The sequence below is a fragment of the Ambystoma mexicanum genome, chromosome 4p (genome assembly GCF_040938575.1).
Source record: "Ambystoma mexicanum isolate Mex_15411 chromosome 4p, UKY_AmexF1_1, whole genome shotgun sequence".
NCBI classification, from domain to species: domain Eukaryota; kingdom Metazoa; phylum Chordata; class Amphibia; order Caudata; family Ambystomatidae; genus Ambystoma; species Ambystoma mexicanum.
Genome location: NC_090927.1, coordinates 98234586 through 98254552, shown reverse-complemented (window position 1 = coordinate 98254552; position 19967 = coordinate 98234586). Strand labels below are relative to the sequence as shown.

Here is a 19967-nt window from a genome sequence, read left to right as displayed (position 1 = left end):
GAGGACGTGCGCGGAAAAAACGCGCGGCGCAGGCCGGCGCACAGGTCAACCAACGTCGTGCGCCACGGCCACTGCGCCATCACTCCGAGCGCAGCGCACAGCTCTAAAGTAGGCGGAACACAGGGCGGGACACTCGGAATGGGGAATAAAATGGGGCACAACACTCGGAATGGGGAAGAATGTGGGCGGCACGGGGAAAGTTCAGGAGGCAAGTGCGCGGAACGCCCACACGCTCGCATACAACACGTATTCATGGAATAGAATAGGGCAAAAAAGCGCACGCTCAAAGCAGCGCACAGGCACAAACAGGCACAAACACGACCGCCACAAGAAAGCAGGCGGTAGCGTGTCTGCGCCTGCAAGAAATGTGCGCTAAAAGGCGCGCCAACAAATAGCACCTATATACAGACATGACCAATGTACAATACTGTTGCCCTCCTGGACAAATGACGTACAAAGGGGTACCCACAAACACAGACACGCGCAGAGAGAAAAAATAAACGTGTGCGTGCATACCGGGGTGCGCGGTAAGTTCCACACGCGATATGGGCGGGTACGTGGATTGCAGGGGTGCGCGGGAAGTTCCACACGCGATATGGCAGGGAACGTGGATTCGAGGGGTGCGCGGGAAGTTGCACACGCGAAATGGCCGGGTACGTGGATTTCAGGGGCGCGCGGGAAGTCCCACACGCGATATGGCAGGGAACGTGGATTCGAGGGGTGCGCGGGAAGTTGCACACGCGAAATCGCCGGGTACGTGGATTTCAGGGGCGTGCGGGAAGTCCCACACGCGATATGGCAGGGAACGTGGATTCGAGGGGTGCGCGGGAAGTTGCACACGCGAAATGGCCGGGTACGTGGATTTCAGGGGCGCGCGGGAAGTCCCACACGCGATATGGCAGGGAACGTGGATTCGAGGGGTGCGCGGGAAGTTGCACACGCGAAATGGCCGGGTACGTGGATTGCAGGAGTGCGCGGGAAGTTGCACACGCGAAATGGCCGGGTACGTGGATTGCAGGAGTGCGCGGGAAGTTGCACACGCGAAATGGCCGGGTACGTGGATTGCAGGAGTGCGCGGGAAGTTGCACACGCGAAATGGCCGGGTACGTGGATTGCAGGAGTGCGCTGGAAGTTGCACACGCGAAATGGCCGGGTACGTGGATTGCAGGAGTGCGCTGGAAGTTGCACACGCGAAATGGCCGGGTACGTGGATTGCAGGAGTGCACGGGAAGTTGCACACGCGAAATGGCCGGGTACGTGGTTTTCAGGGGCGCGCGGGAAGTTCCACATGCGATATGGCCGGGTACGTGGATTTCTGGGGCGCGCGGGAAGTTCCACACGCGATATGGCAGGGAACGTGGATTCGAGGGGTGCGCGGGAAGTTGCACACGCGAAATCGCCGGGTACGTGGATTTCAGGGGCGCGCGGGAAGTCCCACACGCGATATGGCAGGGAACGTGGATTCGAGGGGTGCGCGGGAAGTTGCACACGCGATATGGCCGGGTACGTGGATTTCGGGGGCGCGCGGGAAGTCCCACACGCGATATGGCAGGGAACGTGGATTCGAGGGGTGCGCGGGAAGTTGCACACGCGAAATGGCCGGGTACGTGGATTGCAGGAGTGCGCGGGAAGTTCCACACGCGATATGGCCGGGTACGTGGATTTCTGGGGCGCGCGGGAAGTTCCACACGCGATATGGCAGGGAACGTGGATTCGAGGGGTGCGCGGGAAGTTGCACACGCGAAATCGCCGGGTACGTGGATTTCAGGGGCGCGCGGGAAGTCCCACACGCGATATGGCAGGGAACGTGGATTCGAGGGGTGCGCGGGAAGTTGCACACGCGATATGGCCGGGTACGTGGATTTCTGGGGCGCGCGGGAAGTCCCACACGCGATATGGCAGGGAACGTGGATTCGAGGGGTGCGCGGGAAGTTGCACACGCGAAATGGCCGGGTACGTGGATTGCAGGAGTGCGCGGGAAGTTGCACACGCGATATGGCCGGGTACGTGGATTTCTGGGGCGCGCGGGAAGTTCCACACGCGATATGGCAGGGAACGTGGATTTGAGGGGTGAGCGGGAAGTTGCACACGCGATTTGGCTGTGTGCTCCCAGGCATTACCTGTACACCCTCCACGGCCCCTGCAGGCAGCACACACCACAGGGAACTACCCTGCACACCTGCTCATGTCTCCCACCACACCCACCCCCAGCACTGTGGGCAACCTGCCAGCAGGCCCCCACCCATGGCCATCCCATGTCTCCCACCACCCCCACCCCCAGCACTGTGGGGAACCTGCCAGCAGGCCCCCACCCATGGCCAACCCATGTCTCCCACCACCCCCACCCCAGCACTGTGGGGAACCTGCCAGCAGGCCCCCACCCATGGCCAACCCATGTCTCCCACCACCCCCACCCCCAGCACTGTGGGCAACCAGCCAGCAGGCCCCCACCCATGGCCAACCCATGTCTCCCACCACCCCCACCCCCAGCACTGTGGGGAACCTGCCAGCAGGCCCCCACCCATGGCCAACCCATGTCTCCCACCACCCCCACCCCCAGCACTGTGGGGAACCTGCCAGCAGGCCCCCACCCATGGCCAACCCATGTCTCCCACCACCCCCACCCCCAGCACTGTGGGTAACCTGCCAGCAGGCCCCCACCCATGGCCAACCCATGTCTCCCACCACCCCCACCCCCAGCACTGTGGGGAACCTGCCAGCAGGCCCCCACCCATGGCCAACCCATGTCTCCCACCACCCCCACCCCCAGCACTGTGGGGAACCTGCCAGCAGGCCCCCACCCATGGCCAACCCATGTCTACCACCACCCCCACCCCCAGCACTGTGGGCAACCTGCCAGCAGGCCCCCACCCATGGCCAACCCATGTCTCCCACCACCCCCACCCCCAGCACTGTGGGGAACCTGCCAGCAGGCCCCCACCCATGGCCAACCCATGTCTCCCACCACCCCCACCCCCAGCACTGTGGGGAACCTGCCAGCAGGCCCCCACCCATGGCCAACCCATGTCTCCCACCACCCCCACCCCCAGCACTGTGGGCAACCTGCCAGCAGGCCCCCACCCATGGCCAACCCATGTCTCCCACCACCCCCACCCCCAGCACTGTGGGGAACCTGCCAGCAGGCCCCCACCCATGGCCAACCCATGTCTCCCACCACCCCCACCCCCAGCACTGTGGGCAACCTGCCAGCAGGCCCCCACCCATGGCCAACCCATGTCTCCCACCACCCCCAACCCCCCATCCACCTGGGGCACCCTCCAATAGGCCCCCACCCATGTCCCCCTGGCCCCTGGTCCTGACGATACACAATAATGGCAGTAATGACCAGCATACCCAGCACAAACACCCAGGCAAGGATTGCATGCACCCACATAGTGAATGCAATCACATGACACAACCCCAAAGGCAAGTAAGCAAAAGAACACATGTCCGCCACACACACATACACAATGGGTGCAAGTCAATGTCAAAACCCATATCATGGCATGTAAGAAACCAAAGAAAAAATGACACAAGTGTAAGATAATATTAAAATGTATTAAAAAATAAAAATAAAGTAAACTCTGACAACTATCTGGTAAAGCAAATAAAAGGTCCATGTCCGGGAACAAAAATGAGAAACCAAAAAACAAAGGATAGAAAAATGAATAGATTTTGTCCAAAGTAAACACATGTAGAATGAAATGAAAGATAAACCATTACGACATGGTGTGACCAATATGAAAGTAAAAAAATTTATCTCACAAAAAATAACTATATTTACAGGATTGTTCAAGGGTCCATGAGCCCAACACCACAAATTAAACCTAATACTAACTATTTAAAAAAATATGTACAAAGAAGTGGCCATTGTCCAAGCGGTCCAAAAAAAAAAAATTAAATAAAGGAAACCTAGCACTAACTAACTAAAAAACTATATACAAAGGCAGCGGGCTAGTCCTGCGGCTCACTTGGTGATGCTGGCCAGGGCATCCTCGAACTCCATGTCAATGTCCTGGAGGCGGGACTCAGTCCTGGCCCCGAGGTCTCGCAGGGACAACCCCATGTGCTCTCCAAATTCCCTGCGAGCCTCCTCGAGGCACTCAGCCCGCCTCAATGCCTGATGCATGGAGATCTCCGCCCTGGCCATGGCGAGCCGCTCCTCTTCCGCCCGCTGCCGCTCCGCACCTATCCGCTGGCCAAACTCCTCCCACACGGAACACACCGCCATGCCAGGGTTGCCCTGCCCTCCGGCCGATGCCTGCCCCTCCGATCTTGATGGCCCTGAGCCATGATGCCTCCCACGTCGAGCCCGCTGCTGCCTGCGACGCCACTGCCTCTGCCAGCACGACGGCATCCAGGCTGATGGTAACCACCGACGCCGTCGTGCACGTGCCCTGCCCGATGATGCCGGCACATCTTCCATCTGCTGGGGTCCACTTGCTGTGTCGTCCACCCCTGCTGGACCTCCGACTCCCAACTGCGGCAGGGATGGGATCCCCACCGAGCTGGCTGCATTGGTCGGGGCAGGTCCACAGGGGGCCATGGTGGCATCTGGGCCGGAAGACGGCAAGGAGAACGACTGGTGGATAGCCTGCACAGAGGAGGAGAGGGCCGTCAGATTGGCCAATACATGCAGGAACCCCCCGAACATGGCCGATCCCAATTGGGCCACGTCGGCACGGTGCACTTCGTGATGACGTGCGTGCTCCTCCCGGGAAGCACGCACGGCATCACGAATCACAGCCGTGCGCATCGCGACCCCAATCAGGACCTGCTCCACGCGGCCAGGGGTTCCCACGGCCGCAGGTGGAGGGGAGTCAGTTGACATGGACATCCCCTCTACCTGCGGACGGGCCTGGGACGGGGCATCCCTGCTGGTGCATGGTGGTGCACTCACAGGGTCAGGGACAGCGACATGCACAGGCCCCTCCACGGTGACCTGTGCTGCCTCCTGCCCCTGGCCCTGGACTGCACCACTTGCACCAGCAGGGATGCTCCCACCAGGGCCCATGTGTGCACCAGTGTCGGCCTCCTCCTCCTCTGTGCAAACCACCAACCTGGATGGCTCCTCACCGTCTCCCGCCGTAGCAGGCCCCTGTGGGGGCTCACCCACCCCTTCCGCTGCAGCCGTGGGGGCATCCCCGCCGCCTTGCTCCACAGTGCCGTCTCCGCCCTCTTCTTCACTAGCCGCTGCGTAGAGGGAGACAAAGAACACAAGCATCAGGCTACTGTACAATGGTCCCCTAGACAGGAAGCAATAGCAGATGAGCACCCCTGTCAAAGTACACTTCCATCATGTCCCTCCACAACACATGGGTCAGTCCAGGCAAAACACACACAGTAACAGGCATGGTGCATGCCATGCACATTTCCATGCATGTCCAATTGACTCTTGAAACATTCAATGAAATGTAACTCACATGCATCATGGCTCATGCATATCACATGCACACACTACACCTCAGTCACATCCATCTGGCCACAATCACACCAAACACAGGCAAAACAAGGGTAAGGTGGGTGCGTCACTGAATCTGTGCATTGTCACACACATGAGTCATGCATCCATGGCATGCACAAGTCACAGACATGCAGGTCAGGCACACAGACATGGCTACCATATTTGTACCTGGCATCAGCACCCATCCTCACCCCCATCCATGTCCAGGTACAGAGACTGGCATGCTCTCATGTCCCAAATCTGCATAGTGCTCCCCATGCCGCATTTCTACACATGCAACAACCATGTGGGTCACACATCACTGGTCGCACATGCATTACCATGATGTCCCAGCACACATACATGCATACATGGCACATGGCACACATACAGGCAAGTATCATAGAACCAGCACACCGCAACATGCCCTGTCTCACACAGTGATGCTTGGACACTTACCGCTCAACTCCAGACGGGTCTCCCTCTCAAGGATCTGGGCGTGGAGCGCTGGGCGTACGCGTTCCAGGACCCTCTTCTGGATGGAACTCATGTGGCCCCGGCCCCCCTCCACGAGGCGCCGGGCCTTCACAAGGGTCCTGGACCTCAAGTCCTCCCAGCGCTTCTTGATCTTCAAGACGTTGCGGGTTGCCACCCCCTCCGCGTTGATGGCAACCACACAGTCGGCCCAGATCCTCTCCCGTCCTTCCTTGCTGGCGCGGGACGATCCAAAGAGGGCATCATACTGCCCCAGGACATGCTCCACCAGGACACCAACTTCGGTGGCAGTGAAGCTGGTGCCCCTCTGCCCCTCTGGCCTGGGGTTGCCACTGGTGCCAGATGTAGAAGTGCCCGACATGGCAACCCCAGAGGCAGGTGTGGGTGGGCAACTGGGTCCTGGGGCTGGGCTGTGGAGCGATGTAATCCCAGTTGGGAGTCTTCAGTTCCAGCAGGGGTGGACACAGCAACTGGACCCCTGCAGATGGCTGATGTGCAGGCACCAAATGGCAGGGCACGGTGGCAGCAGGCAGGCAGGCAGGCAGGCAGCAGCAGATAGCACGTGGGAGGCTGCTCAGGGCACTTGGGGGGCAGTAACTCGGCCTTCGGGGCAGGAGCGTGGTGTTCCGTGTGTTTTCGGGTGGCCAGCTTGATACGGAGTGATTTGGCACGTGAAATTCCTGCACGTCAGCGTGAAATCCGAGGAAAGGCCCTTAGCGCGTAAGTGCGTCAGCACGCATACGCGATTCTATTGGACCAGAGTCCCTCATCGCGTAAGCGCGTCTGACGTGATCCGCACGGGCGTTCCCCACTCAGCACGTGAAGACGGAGCACACGTGGAAATCCTGCACGTCAGAGTGTCATCGCGTGTAATTGGCCAAAAGTGCGCTTACACGCCATTGGCCTATGTACGTGTATTTCATCGCGTGTAATTGCCCAAAAGTGAGCGTACACGCCATTGGCCTATGTACGTGTATTTCATCGCGTGTAATTGCCCAAAAGTGCGCTTACACGCCATTGGCCTATGTACGTGTATTTCAGGGGCGCGCGGCCACTTACACAGGCAAGTACGTCAGCGCACCTGTATGCCTGCAGCGTGGGAATTTCCACACGCGATTGGAGTGGGAACCCGATTCCAGGGGTGCGAGGCTCACACGCTGCCTACTACACGCGCAAGGCATTAATTTGCGCACTTTTCAATAAACAAGCCAGATGCCAGGATGAACATACCGTTCCTAGCAGCAGTGGCAGTGGGCTACCAAAGGAGGATGAGGAGGAGAGTCAGGGCCAGAATATTCACACCCAGAACCAGCCTATTCGGGATGCCTGATGACCAGGTGTATGGGAGGTACAGGTTTCCAGCACACATCATACTGGACCTGGTCAGTGAGTGGGAGGATGACCTCACATCACCCACCCTGTGCTCCCAAGCACTCAGCCCCCTGCAGAAGGTCCTGAATGTACTGCACTTCTTGGCCACTGGATCCTTTCAGCAGACAAGTGCCATAGTGGGTGGTGTGTCACAGGCCACGCAGTCACGCTGCCTACACCAGGTCTTGAACATCATCACTGCACGGCCTTCAGTCCGCAGGCACATATATCTCCCCAGGACTCATGCAGAAAGGCGGACGTGCATCCAGGAATTCTATGGTGTGGCTCAATTCCCCAAAGTGCTTGGTGCAATTGACTGCACACATGTGGCTCTACGTCCACCCAGGGCAACAGAGCACATCTATAGAAACCGCAAGCACTGGCATTCCATCAACGTCCAAGTTGTATGCAATGCCAAGGGAATCATCACATCAGTATATGCCAACTATCCAGGGTCCACCCACGACAGCTTCATCTACAGAATGTCTACCCTATGCCGGGACCTAGAGGCTGGCCAGCATGGAGATACATGGCTGCTTGGTGAGCATGAATGCCACTCCACATGCATGCATGTCAGATACTGGGTCATGACACAACACCACTAATGATACCCATCACCACCTCCGCAGGGGACAGTGCCTACCCTATCAGCCCCCACATGATGACCCCAATCCGGAACCCCACCACGCCACCCCAGGTAAGGTACAACACAGCCCACATTGCTACACGGGGCATAGTGGAGCGCACATTCGGAGTGCTCAAGTCACGCTTTCGCTCCCTTGACCGTTCTGGCGGGCAGCTGTTATATGCTCCCCGAATAGTGTGCAGGATCATAGTGGCAGCATGTGTCCTGCACAACGTTGCAACACGCCGGGGCCTGCCCGTGGACATGGTGGTGCCCCCACATCCACAACCACATGCACGCCCGCTGCGCATGGGAGGGGAAAGGGCACGGGGGGAGGCAGCCCGTACGCAACTGGTGGCCAACTTCTTCACCTAGGAATCACAGTGCTGGCTAGTGCACACTGCTCTGGCACATACCATCTGACAATCAATGATGACTCTACCTGACAATGTCTGAAAATTACTTGACAATGAACTGTCAGATACACATCAGCCTGAGATTGTTAACATGGAAGTGTCAATATGTGTGCACCCCTAGCTACACATACACCAGCTATGCATCACAACGCAAAGACACAACTCCATCAATCTAAAATGCATTGCCACAGGCGATTCACTACATGACAACATTGCCATGTCACCCACTCCCTTCACAGTCCCGCCACTGAGGACACCATGTCATGGTATGTGACAGCAAACAAACTGGCCATCACAACATGACACCAGTGTCACAAATAGCAGTGCCCCAAATGGAACATAGCCGCACTTGAGCAGCTAACCGCCCTGGAGCCACTACTACACACCTGTGTAAGAGTAATTTCTATCAAATTACACACCAACCCACCCTGAAGCCCACCCAAACAAGACACATTGCATGTAATCAATGGTAGTCTCATTACCTGATTCAGCTGGTATGTCCTCACCGTCCAGATGTACAGTGATGGCGCCATGCAAAAGTGTCAGTGCACATCTACCGACATGTAGTGTGACTCCAGAGAGTATGCCCTTGTGAAGATCTGTGTGAAATACCTGCAAAACATGAGCAACATATGTAAGTAGAGGCACATATCATACCATCATGCATAGTTAGGTGCAACAACAATGAACACTATGAATGTCTACACAGTATTGACTATGGACTGGCCAACAGCTCATGGGAGTCCAATGTCACCGTGTAATTTGCTGTCACTTGGGCACACCCTTTGCAAGCCCATGGAAACGGAAGCAGGAGGGGTGTGGATGTCTGCTACCCAAGCATCGAAACCAAACTCAGGACAAGCCTGCATGTGCCCAGCCACAATACAGTGTATGCCCAGGTACCCACACAAGGCAACACTCTTGCAAAATGAAAATGAAAAAGAGAAAAAATGGCCATGAAAGGGCCGGCGGGGGGGGGGGGGGCACCTATGAGGTCCGAGGACAGGATGCACGCCACAATCCACCTGTGTGGATCATGGGAAAGGAAAACACCCCATAGGCTCGTGGCCCACACGGCTACTCTGTTGTGGGAGATGAGTCGCTATGGCTCTGCCCAGACCCTGCAGCTGACTCTGGAGGTGGGGGAGCTGCCTCAGAAGATGGTGTGACAATGGGAGGCAGCCCACGCAAAGCACGAGTTTGCTCCTCCATGGCTGCAAGCAGGCGGGTCTGGTAGTTCTGGTTCTGGGTTATAATCATGCGGAGGTCCCCATGCAGTAACTCCCGGGATGACCTGACCTCCGCACGAGTTGCCTGCATCTCGGCCGAGAGCGTCCGTGTCAGACGCTCCAGCTGCTCCTCTGTCCTTCTATGGGATGAAGCCTCAAGCTCTAACAGGGTCGACCTGAGGTGACGGAGTTCTTCCCTCAGGGCTTCCCTGTGGCGCTGGGACTCCATGGAAAGTGATTCCCGCAGAGTCGCCAGTGCCGCCCGCCTGTCCATGTTGGACGCCAACATATCCTCCCTGTGTGCCTGGCAGATGGACTCTGTAGCCTGCTCCAGTCGCTCCATCAGCCTTTCTGGGGGGACAATGGAAGTGGCCACCCTATCCATGGCCTGTGCAATCATCTCGGATGATGCTGCCTGTTGGGTGGCCATACCGTAGATGGATTGCTCCCATACGGTATTGCCAGGTGGCATACGGCCACCACGTTGACGGGCACCACACCTGCCTGGGGCAAGGCGGACTGCGCCTTGCTGTGCCGGCAAGGCCTCAGGCTGCAGGACTGCATTCCCTCTCTGATCTGCAGCCCCAGGAACAGGATCAGAGATTGGGTGGTGTGGCCCTGCATCCGTAACCACCGGAGGCTGATCTGCCGACACTGACATCCCCATTGAGGCCAATGGCCTGGCTGCAGGTGGGTCGGACAGAGGAGATTCTCTCCCAAGAACACTCACCTGCGACTGCACATAGGTGTCATCCTCCGAGTCTACACCTGAATACTGCTCGGGGGAGGAACCCCCAGAGACACCCCTCGACAGCACGGCCTGCAGCACTTGTGGGTTTTCACCCACAAACACACCACGTCCCTCACTTGTGGTAGGTCGGCCCGGGTTGCCCTCCTGGGACGGCTCCACCACCACATCCCCAGCATCAACAAGTGCTTCGTCCCCTGCAAAGACATGAAAGAGAAAAATGGAAACAGGCATTAGCACCATGGCATGCAACAAGGGCTGATGAACAACATAGGCAGTAGTCCTACGACACATGTCCTACATGACTGGGAGTCCTCCTATGCATTCACCATCACTGGGTCTGTAGGGGAGGCTCAGGGCATACTATGTACTGATTGGAGAGCAACGCCTGCTCACCTTGATGCCTAGCACTGCCATCACACATTGGGCGGTGATTGCCATGTCAAAGGCACATGCCATCACACACATGGCATGTGACATAGCCACCAAGTGAAGAGGGAGAGGAGGGCTACTTTTTTGGATTTCAACCACTCTGGTCCTGACATTGCATCGTCACATCAATTAGTATACATGTTGTACATGGATCTGCTAGTCCAAATTGGCAACGATGCACAGTGCCTTGTCTACATCAACATAATGCAGTAAACATTGTGATTCCACCTCCCCAACACCTGTAACGGAATAATTTTGCATTCGTGAAGCACCGGTCAAGTAATGTTTGTAGGTGCAGCGGAGCACTGAGGGGTGGTGGGGCAGAAGGGGATGCCAGTCAACAATACTACTGGTGCTGGTGTCATTCATGTCACGCAAGTGCAGGGGTGGGTGGCACAATGAAGTGCAAGGGGGAGTGGCGGCTGGATGTGCTGTACAAGGTAAGTAGGACTTGACGTCAAGGGCAGATGGTGTTAGGCGCAGACAAGTGCTGGGGGGGTGGCCTATAGGGGTACAGAGACAATCATGCTGTGCTGTGGGCTCGGAGGGGACAGGGGAGGTACACACTGCTTCTGGCTCGGCAAGGTCCTTTCAGATTTCTATGTGTCCTGCAGAGTTGTCACATGCCGCAGATATGTGCCCTTGGATTGGGGATCTCATCTTGGTGAGAAGGGTGAGGCGCTATTGCCTTTGGAGCATGTGGCAGGCCAGTTTGCCAGAGGATGGCCATGATGCAGGACATTCCCTCTCTGCCACCCGGCACCTGTGGTTTGGGTTCCCAAGATCCGAGTCATGCCAGGACTCTGCATTGGCATGGGGCTTCAGACAGGTGGTCATGACCGTGGCTAAGACATCCAGTGTACCTGACATGGAGTGGAGCATGGAGTGGGCCCTGTCAGGATGGGAGTGAGCCTAAGGGGGAGCTGGATGGGGGGGACATTTTGGCAGCATGAGCCTCGACTGACACACACTTCATGGGTCGGAATACCAAGAAGGTGTGTGACAGTGGTGAGGGTGGCTTTGCCTGTGGGGTGTTGAGGGTGAGCTGGGAGGAGAGGAGAATGTGATCACTCCAGGAGAGAGGAGTGCAGAGATGGACGGAGAGGGGAAAGTCAGATGAGATCAGAGCATCAAGAGTGTGCCCTGCAGAATGAGTAGGGACAGACGGGAGTCTAGAGGGTGAGAGGGAGTTGCTGAGGTCACAGAAAGGTCACGTGGGGGCGTCAACAGGCATGCAGGTGGATGCGTACCGCACCAAGGATGAGGAATTCTGTGTCTGGGGACATGAGTGAGGAGGAGAGGTGAGGACACTCAGAAAGGAAGTAGTACATTTGACCAGTTTTCCCAGACACAGTACGCACTGTTTGAGAATGTCAAGGTGTGGTGGACAGAAACCTCACACAAGCCATTCCAGAGTGGAGTAGGTCTAAGTAGGTGTGACAGTGGCAGGAATACCCTCAGGGAAGCCAAGGGCACACCCCCCCTGCACAGTAGTGGCGGGCCAAGGAGAGGGTCAAGGATGCAGACAGAGCTGGCCGTCAGACATGTTTCCATGAGACCAAGGATGTCAAGGTGCATAACCTCATGTAAGTGACAGTTATCGGAGGAATGCCTGATGCAGCCGCAGTGAAAGGAGTGTAATTGTGGAGGAGGTTGACAGCCTTGTAGGACTTACGGGGAGTGCTAGAGATCAGAGGTGCCGCATGTGTAGGAGTTGGAGTGGGAGGCGGAGAAGGTTCATGGGAGGGTACAGGGAGGCAGTGCAGGATTGATGAGGAGAGAGGAGGGGGGACAGCAGGAGAGGTAAGGAAGTTGATGAGATGTGGGTAGCATTTCTCAAGGAGATTGAGGTTGGCCTAAGGGCCTTGGACTGAGACGCTCCCATTACCATGCACATCAATAGTGGTATCTGAGGATTGGAAGGAGGCCAGGAGTACATCCCAACGGGTCCCACCTATGATGGTGGAAGAGGAGCAAGGAGAGAGGACAGGGACCATGTGAAGGGTCTATGGGACAGGCAAAGGCATGTATGAGCAGATGTCAGTGAGAGTTAGCTTAGAGTAGGCTCAGATGCACTGGTCAGCAATAGGGTGGGTCGCATTGGAGGGCAGGCTGCCCTCATTTGACTTTTGGCAAGCAGGTGTCGTGCGTAGGGCACGATGGTCTGAACTGTAGAAGTCATGGAAGATAGACCATGAAGAGCAGCATGGAGTGTGAGGGAATGGGGCTCGAAACCAGACGGTACCAAAGGACCCAGGAAGGAGGTGGATGTCAAGGCTACATCCACAGTATGACTGCATGTTGGTAGGCATTTATATACAGAGGACGCATTAGCATGTGGTATCATTGCATGTCAGGCATGTGAAGATGAAACTTGAATGGCTGGGGGAAAGGAGAGGAATGGTATGTAAGACATCAGATGAATAGACAGGGGAGTATGAGCAACAATGTAGTGACAAAATTACTAATCAAGGGCAACTTCCATGGTGTTGGCCCATATGTGCACTGTTGCCAGTAGGGATAGTGCTGTGGCCAGATGGTGTTGCACTGAACATACTGGATGAGGCACATGGGTGCCACTATCAACTCTGCCACACACCCCCTTGACAGGCACCCAACATGAATGCTTCACACACACACCATGCACATGGATAATACACACATGCATGTGCACTCACCGGATGATGCCTCGTAATCAGGGAGGTCTCCCACACCTTGGAGTTGTCCCTCGGTGACGTAGGATCCAGCTACGGACTCGTGTGGTGTGAGTTCTATTTCCTGTGCTGGGGACCCACCTCCAGTCACCAAGGTTGCGGCATGACTTGAGGCCAGCTTATCCTTTGCCCTGCGCTTAAGGTCATTCCAGCGCTTCTGGCAATCACTAGCTGTGCGCCTCACTACTCCAAGGGCACTTATTCTGTCAGCAATGGTCTGCCAGTGTGCCTGGCGTCTGGCATGTGTGGTCTTGGACCCTGCAACGATGACCATTTCCCTATCATGATCTGACACATACTGAACAAGTGCATTAAGTTCGGCGTCTGTGAAGCTTGGCTTCCTTGATGGGCCGGACTGTGCAGCCGTGTCTGGGGCATCAGCCTGTGCCGGACGTGCACTCTTCCTCTTGCGCTTGGAAGGGGGTGGGGATCCAGAGTGTCCTACGCCGCTGTGGACACTAGGGGCAGGAGCCGTGGTGGACTCTGTACTGGGTGTGTGTGATTGCCCACTCAGCATGGGAGTAGGTGCAGGCATTGGGGGTAGTGGGATGGGGTCAGGCCTGATCTGAGGTGCATGAACTAGGACCGACACAGTCTTGGCAGGGTGTATGAGAGGTGGGGTGGATTGAGCCACACCCTGGCTACGGGGGCCAGCAGATGACCTATCTGGCATAGATGCGCGTGCCCTGATGACACCAATGTGCACCGGTGCACGTGCAGTGGACCTGCTGACCTGGATGTCAGCGATGGAATCACCCTCGGACAGGTCTGGTGCCACAATGGCCTGGTCCGACATGGGCTGATCAGGGTTGGTATCAGCCACATGACTCTCAACTGGGGGGGGGGGCATGGGTGTCCCTGACTGTTCCTCCAGACTGGGGGGAACAGGGGCGCCCTGCAAGTCACAACCACGTCCCCTGTTGGATCCTCCACGGCCACCACGTGTGGCTCGGCCACCTTTGCCACCCTTACGGCTTGCACGCCTCCCAACCATGGCACTGATGGTATTGTGCGTATGGGAGTGGGTGTGCACAATTGTCCTGGGCAATTGGGTGTCAAAGGGGTTGGGTACCAGATGGTATTCGTACCCTAGTGCAGTGGCAAGGCTATATGACACCCCTGGGGAAAGATGACGGGTCACGCAACGCACAGGCACCCCAAAAAAGTTAAGGAACGTGCACAATACCCCTCCTAGACCACGTGTGCTGATGGGAAACCCTGCACTACGCTGTGGCATCCAGTAACACAATGAACGTATGCGTGTCACACGCGGCCTAGATTGACCTCTGAAGGGGTAGGCTACACAAGGGGCAAGCACAGATGTTAGATACGTGCGTGACTCACCGTCTGCCAGGTAAAAGAGCGTGAAAAAATAGCACTTTTGGTTGGCAACACCCCCGCCAAAAGAAGAGGTGTACGCTGTCTGAGGAGACAGGACAACTGTAGAAGGGGACACTGTTTGAGGGAACAGGCCCAGGAAAACCAGTACAAGAGGAAAAAGAGAAAAGAGCTGTCAGAGGTAACAGGGAGTACGAACTGGAAACGCCGTGAAGTAAATCGCGTGTGAAACGACAAGAAGTACCGAATTCACCCACTCGCTCTCCACGAAAAGCACGTACAAGGAAATTGTGTTCAACACTACCTTTTATACAGGCCCACACGTACATCGTCACTTACGGCGTGTACGTGCTTGGCCCATTTTCACCAATCACACGCTTTGGCACTCCTGCGTGTAGCTCTCTTTTCACCAATCACACGCTTTGTCACTCCTGCATGTGGATCCTTTTTCACCAATCACGCGCTTCGACACTCCTGCGTGTAGCTCACTTTTCACCAATCACACGCTTTGTCACTCCTGCATGTGGATCCTTTTTCACCAATCACGCGCTTCGACACTCCTGCGTGTCGCTCACTTTTCACCAATCACACGCTTTGTCACTCCTGCATGTGGATCCTTTTTCACCAATCACGCGCTTCGACACTCCTGCGTGTCGCTCACTTTTCACCAATCACACGCTTTGACACTGCACGTGCAGGTAACTATTGACGCACATATGCTGGTGACGGGTTTTCGCGCGATGAGTGTGGGGTTTTCAGGTGCAAAATCACTCCCTATCAGGCTGTCCACGCGTTCTAACACGAAAGACCACGCTCCTGGCCAGGAGGCCAAATTTAAGTCCCCAAGAACCCTGAGCACGCTCCCACCTGCCATCGGCTGCTGCCTGACTGCCTGCTGGCCACGTGCCCCACAGTGCTGGTGGGTGGGGGTGGTGGGAGACATGGGTGGGGGCCTGGTGGAGGGTGCCCCTGGTGGATGGGGGTTGGGGGTGGTGGGAGACATGGATGGGGGCCTGATGGCAGGTGCCCCTGCACTGCTGGGGGGTGGGGGTGGTGGGAGACATGGGTGGGGGCCTGGTGGAGGGTGCCCCTGGTGGATGGGGGTGCAGGGGGACATGATCAGGTGTGCAGGGTAGTCCACTGTTTTGTGGGCTGCCTGCAGGGGCCGGGGAGGGTGTACAGGGTACACCTGTGGGGGCCCACCCAGCCTATTCGCATGTGATAATTCCCACGCACCCCTGTGATACACGTACCCTGGCCAATCGCGTGTTGAACTTCCCGCTACCCCTGTAATACACGCACCCTGCCTGTTCGCGTGTGATGATTCCCGCGTACCCCTGTAATACACGTTCCCTGGCCTATCGCGTGTTCTACTTCACGCGTCCCCCTGTAATACACGTTCCCTGGCCCATCGCGTGTTGAACTTCCCGCTACCCCTGTAATACACGCACCCTGGCTGTTCGCGTGCGATAATTCCCGCGTACCCCTGTGATGCACGTTCCCTGGCCTATCGCGTGTTCTACTTCACGCGTCCCCCTGTAATACACGTTCCCTGGCCCATCGCGTGTTGAACTTCCCGCTACCCCTGTAATACACGCACCCTGGCTGTTCGCGTGTGATGATTCCCGCGTACCCCTGTAATACACGTTCCCTGGCCTATCGCGTGTTCTACTTCACGCGTCCCCCTGTAATTCACGTTCCCTGGCCAATCGCGTGTTGAACTTCCCGCTACCCCTGTAATACACGCACCCTGGCTGTTCGCGTGTGATGATTCCCGCGTACCCCTGTGATTCACGTTCCCTGCCTAGTCGCGTGTAGTACTTCCCGCGTACTCCTGATTTGGAGATTGCCCGCTTTGCTTTCCTTGTTTGCCTGCCCTGTGAAGTGGTCCGGGGTTAGCGCAGCCCTTAGCGATGATTTAGCGCTTTTGATGGCTTTTCCGTGCGCGAGGGCGTTCTTGGGGGCGTTACTGGCGCTGCTGCAGGCTCGCTGCGATTCTCTGCGCCACGGCTGTTTTGGGAGCTTGAAATCCATGAATACGCTGTGCGCGGAAATCTGTTTTAGCGCACGTGCCTGGCGCAGACTATCGCAGGCGCACGCTGTGCGCCAGCCGCGTGCGCTACTTGTGCGCTGGATTCTATGAATTACCCTGTTAATATGAGATGGTTGCCATGACAAACCAGACAAAGGAGTATTGGAAGGATTATAAGCATTTGTGAGAGGCATGACCTCATATTTATCAAAATTCAATTTGTACCCAGAGACGATGGGAAAGTTATGTATGGTAGTTATTAAATGTTGTATGGAGTAGGCAGGGTTAGAGAGGTATAGTAGGATATTGTCTGCATAAGGAGATAATGTGATTTCTATATCATTTCTAAAAATACCTTTGATGTTAATGTTCGTTCTAATGCTTTGAAGAAGGATTTCTAAAGCAAGATTGAATAGTAAGGGAGAAAGGGGACAGACTTGGTGAGTTCCTCTTTCTATTCAAAAGGAGGAGCAACGAAAATTATTGATAACAAACGAGTGGTCAGGGAAGAGTAAAGAACTTTGACCATATTGATAAAGTATGGCAGGAGGCCATGCCAAGTTAAAGAATGGAACATGAAAGACCAGGAGACACAATCAAATGCTTTCATAACGTCGAGGGCAAGAGGGCTAAAGGGTTATGGGAATTTTGAGAATGAGAAAGCGTGTTAAATAAGAGTCTGGAATTACATTAAGGGTGGCGATCTTTGATAAAAACCAAATTGATCAGGCTATTGTGTGGGAGTGAGGGGTCGTTTAGGCCCCCCTCATGCATTCAGCACGATGTAAAGCACTTGCTCGTACAATAATGGGGGACGCCTCCATTGCTCGCATTCACACTGACAGTGGCAGATGCGGGGTTGTTGTGCGGGACACTTGGCTTCCATTTTGTGCACCCTCGAATCCATCTTTGGACTAGGCCTCACTGCGATAATACCAAAAGGCTTCTCTCCCTGCTGCAGCGCTGTGAACACCACGCTCATGGCCCCCACATTTTCTCACTCTGTCTGAAAGCAGATAATTGAAACAAAAACACCAATGTAACATTTCACTCTTCCTCTGAGATCACTGTCCGGTGTGTGATCCGGCCTGAAACATGACTTTTAGCCCATCCGTATCCACAAACCTGCCTGTGCCCTCTTACCCCCGCTGTTGGAAGATTACTGCCACTATAACCCTGTGCCCTCGCTAGGTATTCTCTTGATGTAACAGACGTGTGACCCTGCTGTGAAGCCCACCCCCATTGTGCCCCCAACTAACATCAGACCTCAGTCACAGTATATTGCACCCTAGAACTAACAAATGCCAGAATGATGCACTTGGACCCATCCCACCATCGTTGTTATCTCACTGACCAAGACCTTAAAGCCAGTACTTCATGTAAGTCCCAATGAGTGATGCTGTGATTTTATGTATGCGATTTATAGGTTTATGATAATGTACTCAAAGGATTTGTAGTGACCATTATTTAGTGCATGTCTAATGGTAGTATCTCATGTTAGCCTGGACACAGACAGATGGACCTTGTGGCGCTCACCCTCCCGCCAACCAAGCAGTCAACCCAAGAGGAGCAGCGCCTACAGGAACCTACACATTGTAGTCTTGTGACCAATCATAATGAACTTTTGTAACATTCGTGTCTGACATCACTGATGATGCTTTTTGCCCATATAATCATTTTTAAGTGTATTGTTTGCCAGAGCGCTCTCTGGCAGCAGAGTTCTCTGGATGCCAATTTTATATAAACGAAACTTAACTCTCGCAGCCTGTTCTCTTAGTCTCATTCCCCATTGGGGTGTGTCATATTCATTCGTATTTGCAAGTATAAAACGGGGAGTGAGCTTTTACATTATATAAGTTTGGGAAGGTATAGCTCTTTTGCAAGGATTTTAGCAAACATATTAGAATCAGAATTGATAAGAGAAATGGGCCTGTAGTTTCTAATTAAAAGGGGTCTTTATCAGGTTTAGGAAAAGGTATTAGAAGGGCCTCACCAAAGGAGCCATGGCTTTGGCCAATTTCAACAAAGTAGGAAAACAATTCTAAATGTTTTGGTGCAATGGAGTGAATGAAAGTTTTGTAAAAATCTCTGGTGAATCAATCAGGGCCCAGAACTTTATTGGGTTTGAGGTCGATTATGGCTTGTTTGATTTCAGTAAGAGAGATAGGTGTATCAAGGGGAGATAGGTCGATCGGGTTGGAGAGATTTTTATTTTTATTTTTTTCAAAGAAAGAATAGATTTCAGAAGTAGTAATAGAGGGATCAGAAGCATATAGGTTAGAGTAAAAATCAAGAAAGGCATTGTTTATGTCTTTTGGTTTAGTTAATCTCTTAACATCAGAGGAAAAAATATGGGTAATGAAAGATTTTTCTTCTATCTTTTTTAGATAAGAGTGTGAGAACCATGGTCAAGAGAAGGCGCTCGACCCGGAAGACGCCAAAATGAAACTGATGCGGAAAATAGCCGAAAACATGATAGTAAAATGGCCTGGATTCCGTGACAATGACCGGACTCATGGAAAGGAGATTAACCCATATGAGGTATCATCAGAAGCCCAATGCTTTAATTATTATCTTGACTACATTAAGAACAATTGAGATCCTGCCATTTTTGTTTTTCCTTTTGTCAATAAAGAGCTATTTTTTTTAAAGAGCAAAACCTATCCAGAGTGGTCCTTCACATAATTTGGTGGCAGGGTGGGATCGGAGAACGCCATGGAGGCCATCATAAAAGCCTTAACTGATGGACAGCAGCAACTGCAGCAATTTATGCAGGTCCAGTCACACCAAGCCCAGACGGACTGACAGGCGATACAACAGGCCATTTCATTGCTCCTTTATTGACGGGTCCAATGCAAGGGGCTTATCAAGCTGCCAATCCAGCAGTTGATTCAACCTACGCAGGCATTAAGAAAACCATCTTAGAAAGGATGGGGTCTAGGAAGAGGCCTATAGGGCCAGGCTAAGAGAAACCTGACTACGCAACGGAGAAACCCCAAGACAACTATATTAAAGAATCCATGATCTGAGTGACAAGTGGCTAAAGCCAGCCACCGGTTCGGTACAGGAAATCATGGACAAAATCAAATTTTAACAGTTTATTGAGGCGCTAACAGTGGTGATG

At 54.5% G+C, this 19967-nt stretch overlaps 1 long non-coding RNA gene across 1 annotated transcript in view; it reads left to right on the top strand.

Annotated features, from left to right (window-relative positions):
- The window catches only part of LOC138452551 (uncharacterized), a 218608-nt gene extending 199114 nt beyond the window's left edge, over window positions 1-19494 (top strand). Inside the window, exon 2 of the long non-coding RNA XR_011260213.1 lies at window positions 19231-19494. This is a non-coding gene — a long non-coding RNA (uncharacterized lncRNA). The remainder of the gene's footprint in view (window positions 1-19230) is intronic.
- Window positions 19495-19967: the final 473 nt, after the last annotated feature.